The 16,498-nt window shown below is 40.8% G+C and overlaps 1 protein-coding gene across 14 annotated transcripts in view; it reads left to right on the top strand.

The window, feature by feature from the left end:
• The window catches only part of LOC141374108 (uncharacterized), a 127,404-nt gene extending 111,735 nt beyond the window's left edge, over window positions 1-15,669 (top strand). For 10 of the 14 annotated variants that reach the window (XR_012380711.1, XR_012380702.1, XR_012380719.1 and 7 more), the window contains 3 exons: window positions 8,493-8,800; window positions 8,927-9,103; window positions 10,365-15,669. The gene's annotated coding sequence lies outside the window, so the exon portion shown is untranslated. The remainder of the gene's footprint in view (window positions 1-8,492; window positions 8,801-8,926; window positions 9,104-10,364) is intronic. The other 4 variants (XR_012380728.1, XR_012380716.1, XR_012380720.1 and 1 more) reach the window with 4 other exon arrangements.
• The last annotated feature ends 829 nt before the right edge of the window (window positions 15,670-16,498 follow it).

The raw sequence follows: 16,498 nt of genomic DNA on the forward strand, positions 1-16,498 counted from the left end.
CTTGGTTGCAGGGTTACGGAAAGAAATTTCTAAACCCTAACCAAACTGAAAGGGGGTTTTCAGTGATGTCCTCTTCTCTCGGAGAGAGGTTAGGTACATATGATAAGTACTGAGTCAACATTTGTTTTTTGCTAACCACTCAGTAAATTCTAGAGCAGAGATCTTATACTAATCTGTAGTCCTAACAATGAAAGTGGGACCTGTTTAGCAGTTTATGCTTCTATGTTACAGGAGAATGACTTCCTAGCTTAAGTGACTATGCCTTTATTAGAAGTGATTATGATGTAAAGGGATTTCAAGTTCTTAAGGGTTATAAGGGGGTAATAATGGACTCTTCTTGCCTCACTGTATTTCCCTGGGGAATGCCCAACAGACCCTATACATGTTACTAAATAAACCTAAGACATGAGACCCTCTCCTCTAAGAATTCCTACAGGATGCAAACATGAGAGAGGCTCTCTGGGCTTATGACCTAGTCACCAAGTTGGACTTAAAAAGGCAAGTAAAGAAAATAGGGTAACATGTAAAAGTCTAAATAAGGTGTTTAGATAATGGTACTGTGCCTGTAATGAGGATGCTAAAGACACCTGATGTGTCATCAAAAAAGTGGGACTTGAAATTGTCTAGGACAGAGAGTTTACTTATAGCAATAATAGGAGATGTGATTGGAACACTACACTGGGACAAAATGGTGGGCAGAATATTTTGCCAATGAAAAGTTTATATTTCATTTTGTAGGCTACTGTAGGATATTTACTTAGGTTTTAGGTTTCCAGACTGTCTAGGTACAAATGGAATTTGTATGAAAAATGAAAAAATGAAAAAAGATGAATGTGTGACTGTTAATCAAACAGGACAAAAGCTGTTTGCTCCTATTTAAGGGATGATGACTAACACTGTAGACAATGCTTTAAACAGTGATTTTGCTCACCTGGAGTAAGTCCTAATTGTTCTCCATGGAAGTCAAGGCCATACTCTTGACATGTGACTTTAGGAAGACCATTCTGAGAAGTCACATTAATGAGTTTCAAGCATGGAACTTTCTTTTTTTTTTCTTTTTTTTAAACTTGGAGCTTTCTGATGATTTAACTTGAGAAGAGGGTTGGCATATCCCTTAACTTAACCTCCCCAAATAACAGTTGCCTCACTAAGTGTTTCAGGCTTCCAGCAAGAATTGTATAGTAGATTCTAGGAAGCAATTTGGCAAAAACTACCAGAAACAGCCTTATAAAGGGTCAGCCCATTGACCTACTAATTCCATGTCTAGCAATCTGCCTTATCCATGTTAGAAGAATCTGAAACACATGAAGATGTTCATTTCAGTATTACATACAATAGTAAAAAAAAGAGGAAAAAACAAGTTTTTAATTCTAAACACAGTAGATATTACACAAATAAAATACCATAAAGCCATTGCCCTGGTAATAAATAACATTACTGGCATGAGGCTTATGATAAAAATGAAATAAGCAAGATGTATATGAAACTTAGAATAGTTCTTAGCATATTAGTGATTATGCACAGGTATTAAATATTATTAGTAATTACTATATACAATGTTATCTAAAATATGAAAGTGTGCATAGAAAAGACAGATAAAATATGTTGAAGTGCTAATTACCATAGCATTATTACCAGGATTGATCATTAACAAGGCGTAACTATTAAGAAGGATTGTTTCAGTGTTTTACAAACTCTCCACAATCACAGGTTAGAATTTAATCATAAGAAAAAAAAGCTTATACAATTATAAAGAGAAACTCTTACCATCAAAGCTGAAGTTTGGTTCTCTCTTCTCCCACTGACTAAAGGGCAAGCGTGTAGTTTAAAATATCAGACACGTAAGAGGCGAAGTTGTTTAAAGTGAGAGGAAATGCTTTGAAGCTTTTACTTATATGGAATACCTCTCCCATCCTCAAGCGGAGGATGGTCATAGGGGTGCCTCAAGAAAGTCCAAAACTCTATGCCTTTTAAAACTGGATCTCAAGAGATCTGAAAAAACTTAAGTCAAGAAAAGCAGTCGAAGGGTGTGCAGCTGGTTAAGTGACCAAGTCTTGGTTTCAGCTCAGGTTGTGATCTCAGGGTCGTGAGATCGAGCCCCAGGTCAGGTTCCACACTCAGCACAGAGTCTACTTAAGAGTCTCTCTCCCTCTCTTTCTGCCCCTCACACTTATGCTCTCTCTCTCTCACTCTCAAATAAATAAATAAACGTTAAAAAAAGAAAGAAAGAAAGAAAAGAAAAACAGATGAGTGTGGTCTGGAGCCTGGCTCCCTGGGGTTCAAATCCTCGCTGCACTGCTTTCTGGTTGCATGAACTTGAGCAAGTCACTTAGCCTTCTGTTCAATTGCTGTTTCACTCTTAGGACGTTATTGTGAGGATGAAAACATGCAAATGCAGAGTATTTCAAATAGCACCTTGCTCTCTGTAAGAACTCAATAAATGTGAGCTATTACTAAATCAAAGGCTCTGTTTCTAAAGCTTGATTATAAGTCTTGTGTCGAACCCCATGGCTCTTTGTGCCCTAGGCTGCCTCTGGCCCTGTTATATTTTGTCAGCTGTTTTAGTAAGGACATAAAGGAACTCCATGTAAAATGTCTTTCTAAACTCGGTCAAGAAAGGAAAAAGAACAGGTTCACAATTATTCACTCATGGGCACAAATGTCTTTTATAAACTAAGGACATCTTGCTTATACAGATAATTGGTTCAATAATGGGAGGGTAACTTTAATGAATTAATTTACTAATTATCCATCCCAGCTCCATAAAACAATTGGCCTTTAGTAAGGATGTTGGCGCATTATTCATAGCTGCCGAAGGAAGGACTGAAGCCATTGAAAAGGAAGACGTCTATGGGAGGTGAGGGCCCAAGAAACAGGAAAGAATCTCAGCTCAGAGTTTGATTTGGACCTCAATACTAACAGTTAACCAAATAAGAATACAGAGCAGGGCCCTGTCCCCCTGAATCCTATGGGGAACATGTTGGAATTTGTTGAGAAAAAGTCCAGGTCTCTTGCAAAGAATCCTGGCGCTTTGAATTTTTGAAGAAAACTATATTTGTACCACTAATTACTAACTAACACAAATAAAATAGAGCTGCAAGGCCATATACTTCTCAAATTTTCATCAGTTGGCATTATACTGAGATGCTTTCTTAGAAATACATCTGTGGGAGTTTTGAAATCAGGTGCCCCCCCCGCCCTTCGCAACCCAGCCTGAAATGGAGTCTCTTTGAGAAGCTAGTCATACATTAATTCTATTGAAATATATGCTTCACTTGTTAGTGAAACAAAACAGTTTGAATTCACTAAGGTCACACTAAACCAGGCCTTTGCTCTGAAGTTAAAGGCTCTAAATAGATCAAAACATTCTTTGTAATGCCCTTGAGTGATCCATTTATTGCACTTAACTTTCTCATTACTTAAATGCAAAAGACTAAAGTTGAAGAGGCCAAAACATACATTTGGAAATTTCAGAAAACATAATAGGCTGAGAGAGATAATGTAATACTTCTCCATGAAGAGGAGAGCTTGAATATCTTGATTACAGCTTCCCTACCCATCCCTCACACATTCAAATCCAATATATGTGCTTTTATTAATGCGTGAGTGCAGAGATATGCATAAATGAATATTGATAAGGCAGGATACTGTATATTTATGAGGTTTTATATGTTTTCTCTTTATGTTTTATTTGTATTTATATCCAGGGCTGCATACTGTATGTATGTTTATAAGTATAGCAGCTATGAAAGAAATAAGATTTTAATCGATTTCATAATATTTTGCAACCACATATACACTACCATCTATTTCACTGATGTGTATTGCTATGGGGGGGTGTGACACTTTCTATTGGTCTCAGTGAGGACTTGTAATAAATATCTTAGTGCTCAGGCGAGATTTTATAAACAACCTTGTGTTATAATGCAACTGTATCCTTGAAATTTTACATGCATAAAAGTCAGAAATTTGGAGTTGTCATAGTAACATTAATCCCGGCCCCTTCCAAAAGTGCAGTATTTTGTCATATAGCATAAAATGTTAATGCTTGTGCCTCTGTGACTCGGCAGTGAGACTGGGTTATATTTGCCACAGAAATCATGAGTTTGGAGAGCTTTACTGTCGACATTTAGAATCAGAGGCATAACATGTTGCACTAAATTTCCCTAATTAAAAAAAAATACAAGACAGAGTAACAAACTGGACAAAAGGGCAAAGAACAATGATTATTATTTTTGAAATGAATTGAACAAATGGAAGAAAGAAATGGGAAGATGTTAAAACATTTGTTGGAAGGAACTTAGTGACCCAGACGTGTTTATTCAAATATAGTATGCATTTGAACAAAGACTCCAGCATGGAGGTTGATGCATTTTGCCAGGAATATACAGGTTTCTGTTCTGGATGAACAACATCTGGATATAATGCTGCAGCAAACAAACAAGGCAGAGCGTCTCGTCTCTGTCCCTAAAGATTTGCAAGAAGGATATAAATAATCATCTTTTGGGGGCACGATAAACAAATACTTGTCTGAAGACAGATCGCTGATTGGGACTGGTCTTTTGATGTCTTTTCTAGTTCCATGATTCTATGTTCTTTAATAAAAGTAAATATTTCTCAGTGTGCATATAAGGCCTGAAGATGTGAGCTGGATGCCATGGTCCTGTAAATTGCTCCAAGGAAAGTAAAGGAAAAGTCTCCTTTTTTAACCAGAAGCCCAGAAATGGCAGGAGTGGGTGTGGGAGAGATGAGAGTGATCTGTGTTCCTCAGATTGTCTGACGATGTTGGCAGTGCCTCACATGAAGAGCCTTGGTTTGGCACCGGAACTCCAGAGCAGCCTCACCTGAACCCAGAGCTAACCTGAGCATATGTGCTCTTTCACAAGAAAGAGCTTGGGTGCTCAGAGTTTGAGCGCATATGCTCAGAGTCTGATTCCTTTGTTCGTCCCATGTCTGTAACTGTGGCCAGTGATGGCAGAGTGACGCCATGTCTCCATTCTCTCTGGAACCTAAGTCAACCTACCCTCTTCTCATGCCCTGCTCCTTGTCCTAATGTTCTTACCTCCTGGGGCAACTGTCACACATTTTTTTCTCTAGTTACCATTTGCGCAAGAATGCATAGCCAGAATTCTCTGAGAATCTGTGACGGTACTGATTGGAACCTCTCCACAAAGCTAAGGTTTCCTTCTCCAGTGGAGAAGGAAAGCCATTGCGTTTTTAAGGAAGACCTTTTACCTTTGTGTGTTATATACTATGTTCCCTTGAGTCTAGAAAGCCTGGCTATTACAATTGGTGTGGGGCGGCGCCTGGGTGGCTCAGCCAGTTAAGCTGACTGAGCCTTCGGCTCAGGTCATGGTCCCAGGGTCCTGGGATTGAGTCCCACATCAGGCTCCCTGATCCACAGGAAGCCTGTTTCTCCCTCTCCCACTCCCCCTGCTTGTGTTCCTTCTCTCACGTTGTCTCTCTCTGAAATAAATAAATAAAATCTTAAAAAAAAAGAATTGGTGTGTGTATATTAAGTGGTGGCTCCCTCTTGCCCCCTGCACAGAAAGCTGTTACTATATTGATGGTGCACCTTATAATTGAAGGCATCCTAGAAGTCAGGGAAGACAGGACATTTCAATGTCCTTCCCAGTCTGGTCTTTCCAATAACTGAGTTAAGCCACACATGATTTTGAAAAAGTTGTCTTTTTATTTATTTTCTTTCCGAAGTAGTTCTGGTGCATGATGCCATGGCTGTTGCTGTTATTACTGTTATTATGTTAATTTTAGTCACCAGTTCATTCCCAAACCCATTGAGTTTGATTCTGCCTCTCTCACGCTCCTGTAGGTATCAAAGGTCCCCATGGTCACCTTATATCTACCGTCCATGGAGATGTTTTTGTCTGTGCATCTCCTCATGTTTGTTACATGTTCTCTGCTGAAACTGTTGACCACTCTTCCTCAAAGGTTTTTCCTCTTTAGCTTTCCTTTAGGTAATCTCTACCCACCTTCTGCCTCCTCCCACTCTAAAATGTCCCTTATTTCTGATATTCTGGATATGCTGTTCCTACTCACCCACTCCCTCAGCTCCAATTGTCATCTATATCTGCACTGGCCAATAGGGTAACCGTGGGCTACATAGGCTTCCTTATATTTTTTTCATTTTATTTTATATATTTTTAATTTAAATTTTACTTAGTTAACATACAGTACAATATTGGTTTCTGGAGGTTCCTTAAATTTAAATGAAATAAGTTTAAAATTCAGTTCCTCAGTCACACTTCAAGTATTCACAAGTAGCCACATTTCAAGTATTCACTAACCACATGGGTTCATGGCTGCCCTATTGGACAGCAAGATGTAGCACAATTTCCTCACTGTAGAATGTTCTATTGAATGGCCTGGTTCTGTATGCTAACAATTCTCAAACTGTATCTGAAGTCTAAAATTCCTTCTGAGGTCCAAATTTACAGCTAACAGGCAGTTACAGAGGTAAGGTGGGAACACAGTTCAACCTTCAGTTATTCAGGTGTTTTTGCTAACATGAGACATTCAGCTTTTGTGTTTGGAAGTAGTTGATAGCGGTGGCTCTTAACCTGTTCTCTGCCAAGGACTATAAGGTAAATGACAACGCTCTGAGCCCAGATTTTGATAGTATCCAAAAATATCTTGCTGGCAGGTAATGCTGAACACTGATTTGAAATCATTGCAACTATTCATGATATAATAGCAATGGCCTGCCGCTTAGAGAAGATAGGCTGTCTGTGGAGACCATTTCCAGAAACCAGTAGAATATGGACTCCTTTGTGTGCTTGCCCGTCCTGCCTCACTTGCCTTGAGCTTCATCATCCTTCCTAAAATCTCCCTGCAACTAGTCCTTCTGTCACAGCATCAGCTTTTCCACCTTCCCCAGACCTTGACCATGGAGTTAGCTTTCTTCCTGCGCTTATCTCACACATATAGGCATCCGCCACCAGATCTTGCTGGCTTCGTCACTGAATCCCGAATCCCTCCTCCCGTCCCTGGTCCCATGACCCCTTTGGAAGGTCAAGGCTTTGTGATCACTCAGCTGGGTGACTGCAGTAGTTCCATCCCTTTTTTCACCAAACCTCCCACCTTCCGCTATCTGAGTAGTAGCTGCAATCCTTTTGCCCTTATTTGAAATATTTCCCTGCTTCCTCAGGACCTACTCAAACTCCTTAGCAAGGCATTCTAGTTACGGTGAATTGCTTTTCCTCTCCCATTCCTTACCTTTCCCTTCCTACTGCCATCTCTTCTAAACAGTTCCTGTCTTCATGGTACATATCACAGCCCTTTTCTCCATGAAGCTTTTCCCCCAAGTTCTTTCTTTTCACACCCCAGTTGGTTGTGATCTTGAGCTCTTCAGCGAGGTCTATATCTATATCAGGAGTTAGCAAACCCTGGCCCTCAAGCCAAATCTAGCCTACCTCCTGTTTCTGGACTGCTTGTGAGCTAAGGATGGTTGCTACGTTTTTAAATGGTTGAAAAGAGCAATAAAAAGAAAAAGAATATTTTGCAGTATGTTAAAGTTATATGAAATTCAAATCCCAATGTCCATACAGAGAGTCTTATGGGAAGGCAGCCATGCCCATTGATTGACAAATTGTCTATGGATTCTTTTGTCTATAATGTCAGGTTTCAGCAGTGGTGACATTGACTGTATAGCCCATGAAGCCGAATTTGTTTACTCTCTGGCTTTTTATGGAAAACGCTTGACAATGGCTGAACTTTACTTCCGTATCTATATACAATTTTTGAAATACCCATGACACTTTGTTTGCATCTCTATCATTATCACTTGGCTAAGTTTACCTAATAGTTGTTTGTTTCCTCGTCTTTCCAACTACCTGACAAATCATAAGCTCCTTGAAAGCATACATATTGAATTTATTTTTCACTTTTGTGTCCCTTGCTAGCACTTAGCACAAAACCTTGCACATACAAAGTGCTCACTAAATATTTTTATTGAAGTGATAAAATATGGTTTGGTATGCAAAATCACTTCAGGCAGGCTTAACTTTAGTGTGAATTATAGCACATTATGATACGTATGATATGTGATGTGTATATACACTCAAATACATGCACAGTACACACATGTATCACAAACAAATGTAAATATTTATATCTGCATAGTGTTTAAAAACAGAAGCTTTGAGATTTCTATAGAGACAAAATTGATATAATAACATGGAAATAGATTGTGATGTTTATCAGATATGGACACGCATTCCAAATATTTTATATTTGAAATGTCACCCATGCTCCCAATTGAGTTGTGGTATTTTCCTTATCTGACAAATGCTTAATCCTATTGTAAGTGGTGGAAACAATTACTCATTTGGGCTCTTATATTTTCTGCATATTTGTTCTTGTCAAAGAGTGTGCCTTTGACTATCAGTTCACACATTTGTTGGATGAAGCGATAAACAAATAGCAAGTGTGCTGGTTGCAGGATGATTTAACACTACATACTCTTGTTTCTGCAGTCCAGAAGACTGTCAACGACCTATCTTTCATAGACCATGTGCTTTGATTTTTGCCACACTGGCAAAAGATTCAGCTACGTAATTTCTTTTGGGCTCCTTTGGCCAAACTGTGCATATGTTTTGAGAAGAATGGCAGGAGTTCGACATGTGTCCATGGAACAGAGCCCACACTGGTTGATACACCAAAAGCTTGGACCCACATCCTCGGCCCTGGGAGCATTGTGGTGTCATCTCGGGAGAGCCTCATAGGAATGGATGAAGAAAGAGGCAAAAGGGAGAAAAGAGTTACATTCAGAACCTTCTAACTTGTGAGTATAATTTGAAATGTTAAGGATTGAAGTAGTTTGGCATGTAAGGACTTTGAATATTAGAGTTTGGGAATAGTCTGATTAGTCTGTGGCTTTTGTTCTCAACCTTTTTTTTTCCCCCTGCAGAGGCCACATGATGAACAGTCATTCACACGCAGACATTAGCTAGACTTTGATCCCACCCTTACCAAGGCCACACATTGTCGCTATGCATCATCCCCCAACCCTCTCAATTTGTAGGTTGGAGATGGCTGTCTACTGGATACGGATAACATGAGCTGTGGACGGCATGCAATTCTCCAGGTTAGTGGCAATCCCGCCCCCTCCTACCCACCTCTACTCAAAACAGTATGTTGGAACCCAAGGGGGTAAAAGAGGCATGATTAAAGAGATAATTTGAATTCACAAAGTTTTTGCTAATTTTAGTTCAGTATTGCTTGTCATAAGAAAATGCTGACCTTTCATAAGTTATTTCACATCTGCCTATACAATGTGGTTGAGATTTGCTGATCTATAAAATCAATTTTATCCTGTTATCACAATTATCAATAGCTTTTCAAAATATTTTGATTATACAAATAATACATTTTTGGTCCAGAGACAAAAATAAGCGAAAGACACTTGCACACAATTCCACTCACCAAAGATAATCAGAGTTAAAATAATGGGAATAAGAAATGCTTTTCATCAAAAGTCCAAGCGGGTGTGTTAATTTTTGCCCAAATGAGATTATATGGTGTCTATGACTTTTTATCTTTTTGTTCAATAATATACCTTAACCGTATTTCCATATCCCTTGATACACATTGAAATCACAATTTTGGATAACTGCCAGTGTTCCAATATATGGATATACCACAGCTTGTGCAGCCAACTCCCTGTGATGGGACACCGTGGCTAGTTCCCATTTTATTGCCAATGATGCTATGAGAAATCACTGAGCATTCATCTTTTCACCCTTGTCTAAATTATTTCCTTAGGATAAAGACTTGGGAATAAATTTACCAATTGGAATAGTAGGTGAAATCCCCGGACATTTGACATCATTGCCAAATTACCTTCCAGGTAGTTGGTACCTAATTGTGTCCCACAGCACTTTCCCTACCTCCCCCACCCCTGACCAGATATTATCATTGTAAATATTTTGAAAAAGAAAAGGGTGTCCCATTGTTACTTTTACACTTCTAATATTATTTATGAGGTTAAATAGGTTTTGTGTGTGTGCATGTGTGTGCATAGTGACTATTTTGCTTTTGGATACATTGTGTAGCAGTTAAGAGTATAGGCTTTGGAATTAGGAAGTGTGGGTCCCTTTCTGGTTCCAATATTTACCAGCTCTGTGGCCTTGAGCAAGTTACTCACACACCCTATATTTCAGCTTCTTCATTTATAGAATGGGGACATCAATAGTGCCTTCCATACCAGCTTGCTGTGAGGAATAAATAGGATATATCATATAAAATACCTTAGCATAGTTCCCCGAACATAGTAAACGCTGATGAAATGTTAGAGGTTGTGCGAGAGATTGTCAAAGCATTAATGACATCCGCTTGTATCTTCCTAGGTTACGTTGGTATGGCGACGAGTCAAGGGCTGCTTTTATGGACTCAGTCTGGCTTGGTCTAGTTTGACAAGAAGTCGAGGGGTGCCTGAGAAGTTCAAGTGTGGGCACAGCTACAGGCTGGCCTCAGAACCATACTAGCATTCCTACAGAGCCCTGGAATGAGGGGAACCCAGGGTCTTTCCATACTATGTTTCCGAGATTAGATAAGAATTGAGTTTTCTTTGAACCTGTGTAGGGCTTCTTTCCATCATTTCCTGAAACACTTGCCAATACCTGAACTGAGCCCTACCGTTTAGGAAAGAAGCCCTGGCCAAAGAAGAAATTGCATTTGAAGGAAGCAGAAACACTGCTAGCGCCAGAAGTCTCCTCGAACAGTTAGAGTCCGTGGGCTCATGGACAAAGAGGCCAAAGTCCTAGCCTTGCTGATGGCCACAGAGCACATGTGGCCGTGATTATTTTAAAGACATTTCTTAATCCTGTGAGAACTTTTCATCCATCTGTGTGATTTTCAATGTAAGTGACCAGCTGCTTTAAAATAGCTTAGGCATATGACACGGACACTCAGTACATCTTGAGAAGCAGGAGGGAATTCATTCCCTTGAAACTGCATCTCTTGTCATTTCTGCAGGGTTCACCCCGGAATTCTCATTCCCCAAATCATCTCATGTTGGTAGGAAAAACTCCTTCCACTCCACTCTTAATCCAAAGAAACGGCACCTTTTCATCCCTGAGCTGCTTTCTTCAGGCTGTCCGTGGTTGCCTTTTTTAGTGCCATTGAAATCTGGGTTGGTTTTCACCAGGATTGCAGGAGAATACGGGAATGAGAAGTTTCAACGCAGATGTAGCATGCCTCGGAATGCAGGTGAGAGAGGACTTCAAGAGATTTTGAACCTGGCTTGACCTCGATTTTCTAGTGCCAACCTAAATGCAATCAATAAGCCAGCCTAGTTAAGAAATGAGTGATTTGGGAGATTCAGGAACACTTCAGACTGGATCAGGTTATTTAGCACAGGTGTTTTAATAATTGTAATACAGTGAAAACCCTCACGCTGCTGGGTGGCCCTCAGACTCACAGTGGGTGCCGCCTGCTTGGGCCCGGTTCTGTCCTTGAAGACAAGGGGAATTGGGAGCCTGCAGTAATTTCAAAGCCTGAGCCTCAGACTGAAAGCCGATAGTATTTGAGTTCTGGCAGTCGCTACACCTTTGTCTGGGTTGAGCTTGAAGCCTGTGCTTTCTGGAGGCATTTCTTTGTAGCTGCATTTACAATTAGCACGTTGAAAAAGAGGGCTAGAAGAAGGGAAGGCTACACACTATGTGGGAATCGGAGAGCCTCCCGAATGCCACTCACTGCATTTTTTTTTTCCCAGGGAATCTCAGGAACACATGAAGCACAGGTGGCAACGTGATGGAGGGGAGGGTGAGTGTAAGGGGGGGTGATAATTGATGGGGGCCCGGAGTCCGGACCGCAGCTGTCCCCAGGTGCACCCAACTGCATCTGTTCTTCCGCGAGGTACTAGGCAGTAGCAGGCTTTGGATTATTGAAGCAGGGAAAAACAAATCAGGAAAGTTAACAAAGCTCTTGGAGGAGGAAGGTGAGGAGGTGTGATTACCACATCTGAGGATGGAAGCTTTCAGGAAGGGAATAAATTGCATCGGGGGGTTGGCAGCTAGTATCAGAGACGCCTCCCTTCGTATCACCTGTGAACTTTGTGGTTCTGAAAAAGGCGTGCAGGTGGAGGGGGAGGACTCTGTGGCTCCACACTGTCCCACTCTTCTGAGCAAGCTTTGGATTTCACCATGTGGTGAATTTGTGTGAAACATGGACGGGAATGACAAAACTGAGATCAAGTTGCACCCTTCCTATCTTCATCACTCTGATTTTCTTTTCTTTCTTCCCCCTCACCTCCCCCCATCTTTATTGGGACTACAGGAAGGAAATAGAACTGTCTGCAGCTACCAGGAACGTTCTCCCAAGCCAGTGTTCCCCCCAAGTCTCCCTGATGCAATGATATTGGTAAAAGAAATAAATTCATTTACTGGATGTGATACTTAATGCAGGCCTGAGTCTGGAGTCCCACTGTCTGTCCTGAGTCAATGAGGAGGAAGGCCAAATTGACAACATTGGAATGATGGGAAACCCAGGCCATTTGTCATCCACAATTCAGATCGTATGATATATTTTTGAGATTTCTCCTGACATAGCTTATATTGGAAAAATCTTGAAAGGTCTTCACAATGTAACAGTAAAATCTGACTGTGAGGAAAACTGGTTATTTCGCTCCTTTTTCTTTTTTTTATATATATATGTAACCTTTCAAAGGCGGTGTTAAGGGTTTACCTGCTTTGATTTATGGGAATATAAAGACATCGTAAGAGAGGTTAGGTCAGAGTATAATTGGAAGTTTTCTTACTGTCTCATGTTGCTTCCTACATTAAGTGACTGTGGCAGATAATTTTTTTCATGGAGTAAGTGGCTAGCCATTCAGAGGGAGGGGTGCTGAAGGAGAGGCATGGCAGATCCATGGAGAGGGTATTCTCTGCACCTTTAAAGTGTATGATGAAGGATAAAGTGTCTTGGATGCTAAACAAATATTAACCAAGGGCAAATTCCTCAGAAATTTCTAAAGAATTCTGATAACTCTTTACTATAATATTTGGGCTTGAGTTACTTTTATTCTTCTGCATTACTAAAAGTATATCAATTGGTATATTTAGCATATCCAATATATACTTTTTAGCTGTATAGAGCAAAAATTAAGGGCTTTGTTTCAAGAGCAATGAGAACAAAGCAAGTAAAGTCAGTCTACGGAACGCTTTGGAATAAGTGTATTGACTTTAGGTCCAGAAACAACACTTTTGTTGTCAGCGATGCAACCCAGGCAGTTTTGAACATTTGGTACCAATGTTTAAATGGTATTCATGATTGATGCTTTGGTAAACTTACTGAGTCCATCAGATAGCATGCTTTTGGCTGCAAGTAACAGAATATGCTATTAAAAGTGAATTCAATAATGAGAAGAATTTGTAGGCTTGAAAACAGGAGCATTGGAAACAGACATTTCCAGGATTTATTAAATCAGTGGCCCAGAGATGGTACTAATGACCCAGGTTCTTTCCATCTGTCCATTCCCCTACCTTCAATGGGCTGGCATTCCCCCACCCCCCAGGTTTGTTTCTTCAAGGAAACAAGATGGTCTCTGTGGTCTTAGATGCTACATCCTTACACAACCATGAAGAGAGACAGATAAGAGGCAATTTCTCCTTAAGTGTCTTCTTGGTCAATGAGGAAAACTTTTTTTTCCCCAGGGGCTCTTTTTTTTTTTTTTAAGATTTTATTTATTGGTCAGAGAGAGAGAGAGAGAGAGAGCACAAGCAGAGGGAGTAGCAGGCAGAGGGAGAAGCAGACTCCTTGCTGAGCAAGGAGCCCGATGCAGGACTCGATCCCGGGACCCTGGGATCATGACCTGAGCCGAAGGCAGGCACTTAACAAACTGAGCCCCTAGGCATCCCTTTTAAAAGCTCCTTAGCCGATATCCCTTAGAGTCTCATTGGCCAGGGTTGTATCACATGCCATTGCCTTAGCCAATCACTTGCAAGAGGAACAGAATTACCGAAAAAAGCTTACACTATTCAAGACATTGTGCATATTAAATTCTGACATAGCTGTTTTCATCCTGGGGCACTTCTATATGCCATATCCATACTTCCTGATCCAAAGAGAAGAAATTTAAAAGATAATTATTATTTGATAATAAAAAGATGTCTTTAAAAAGGTAGCAAAAACTGTCTAGTATCATGCACACATAACACCGCCACTGTGTTAAACTTTAAACTCCACATAAAAATAGGAAATTTCTATCTGGTGCAATGTATCTCCAGTACATGGAATAGTGCCTGACAAGTACTAAAAGCTCAATCAACATTTGCTGAAGAAATAAATCCTTGCTCCATATCCATTCCAGAGCCGCACTGGGTCCACCACTCATGTCCTGATTCTCTCATCCACGAACTTCCCGCTAACCCTGGTCCATCCGGAAGTCTTAGTACATTCCTCAGCCAATACCTGAGCCTTATCCATTCCTCACTCCATCACTGACATTTCTCTACCCAGCTCCAGTGTAACCTTACTACCTCTCCGAGACTTTTCTATTTATTTCCAAGAGCTGTTGATAGTATCCCAGGTGTCCATGAACATTTCTTGCACAGGTTAAACTCTGTGTCCCTTAGAGCTATGTCACCAATGGAGCTGTTTGGGAGAGATACCCTGGTAAAGGCCACGGAGGCTGATACTTCCCCTCTAGCAAAAAAATCATGGATGCTTGTACCGAGGGGGCTGTGTCCCAGCTCTCAGATCTCAGACTTGTCCAAGTTGGGCTAGGTTTTCAGTGGTCCTCACAGCCTCGGGATCACACTGTGCTCTTGCCAGAAAAGCCAAGAAGGCTCCCGTTCTCATGGTGGCCCAGTTTCTCATATAAGCAGCAAATAGGTATTCATTGTCTCCTGATGCTCTTCATTTTCTTCCCATGAGACACTGAGCCATGGCCTGAGTCCCTGGGGCCAAGGACTGCCCTTTGTATCACAGGTCACTATCTGTCCACCCTCTTTTCTCATTTCCTAATGCACGACTGCATGAATTTGCTGGGAACACCAACAACACGCTTAGGGTTTTTCCTTTTCTCCCTTCCTGAAAAAACTTCAGTGCTTACTGCAGAAGTGCAGAGACCAGTAACAGGTACAAGGTATCAGAAGCACCTGTAGAAAGGACCCAATCCCTGACTGTTTTGACAGCTCTTTCATTCTATGGTTCTCTGATTTGTTAATTTGTGAGCAATGCTGAGTGCCATTACAGATGCTGTGGGTGCCCTACACACATCCTCACCGCATTTCCCTCTACAAGATCCCAAAGCTGCTTATGTAAGCACTTTGAGCTCTCTCTGGAGGGCCCTTCCTCTGGTCCCTGGAGGATGGGTGGCCCAGACACAGGGCAAATTGGAGACTTCATGTCCCTAGAAGCAGCTCTCAACAGGTACACAGCAAGGAGTTAGCAGATAGTGTCTGACTCCTGAGGCCCCTCGGTTGGGATAAGTCTGAGGTACATTCCAGACTAGTTTCCCACAGATCCCCAGGGGCACTCCCAGTCGTCCACAGTGGTTATCTCCTTGAAGGGCACATTTTACTGACTTCTATCTCTCTTTTGGTTTTTTTGAGGGGGGCGAGGGGCAGCAGGAGAAGGAGGGAGAGAATCTTGAGCAGGCTCCACACCGTGGAAATCATGACCTGAGCCAAAATCAAGAGTCAGACTTTAACCGACTGAGCCACCCAGCCACCCCCCTCTCTCTCCCCCTTTCTTTTCCTTTTTTTTTTTTTTTTTTTTTTTTGGTCTCACTTCCCCCTACACTTACTAGAGTTTTCTGGGATCATGTTCCAAATAGTCTACTTGCACTCAACTCCTTACATCAGAGTCTGGTTCTAGGGGAACTAAATCAAGAGAGTATTAAGCCTATTTGGATTAACTCAAAAAAACCCTCACTTTCAAATGTACTTGGATTGATATTAGAGTTGTATCCCCATTATGGACCAAATTCAAGGGAATTCAGAGGAGAATAATTTCTCTGTGTTAGTTTCAGTAAAGGGCATGAGATATTTTGGAGACAAAAAAAGAAAAAAAAGACAATGTGAATGTGAATATTTCCAAGAATAATACCTGGAGTTTTTGTGACATTTTCTCCCTTGTTTATAAGACATATTCCTACAATATAAATGTACAGGAGGTTTTCTTTAAAAATTTTGACTTTCTTATGTAGTGCTTCTGTTGTTGACAGTAACTCCAACTGCCTCTTGTTTGGTACTGAAGTTCATACAACAGACTATGAGCCAAAGTTAGTGATTAACTGTTTTGAAAGAATCTCCCAAAATACACTTGTTTGTAATATGTCTTGCTTTTGTGTCTCAGGTGTAAAATAATTGGCATTTCATGCCCAATTTGCCTTTTGCTAGCGATATGTTATGTACAGTGGGACTTAAGTGTCTTTGTAGGACTCATATTTGGAGTAGTGGTTCAAGGTGTTGCTACAGTCCCCGTTTACCTGGAGGAGAGGCTTCTCGTTTGCTATCTCTACTTTCATCCAGGTCAT

Source organism: Callorhinus ursinus, unplaced genomic scaffold (genome assembly GCF_003265705.2).
Source record: "Callorhinus ursinus isolate GAN/ISIS: 27379988/994484 unplaced genomic scaffold, GSC_fseal_2.0 scaffold1, whole genome shotgun sequence".
In the NCBI taxonomy this organism is placed as follows: Eukaryota; Metazoa; Chordata; class Mammalia; order Carnivora; family Otariidae; genus Callorhinus; species Callorhinus ursinus.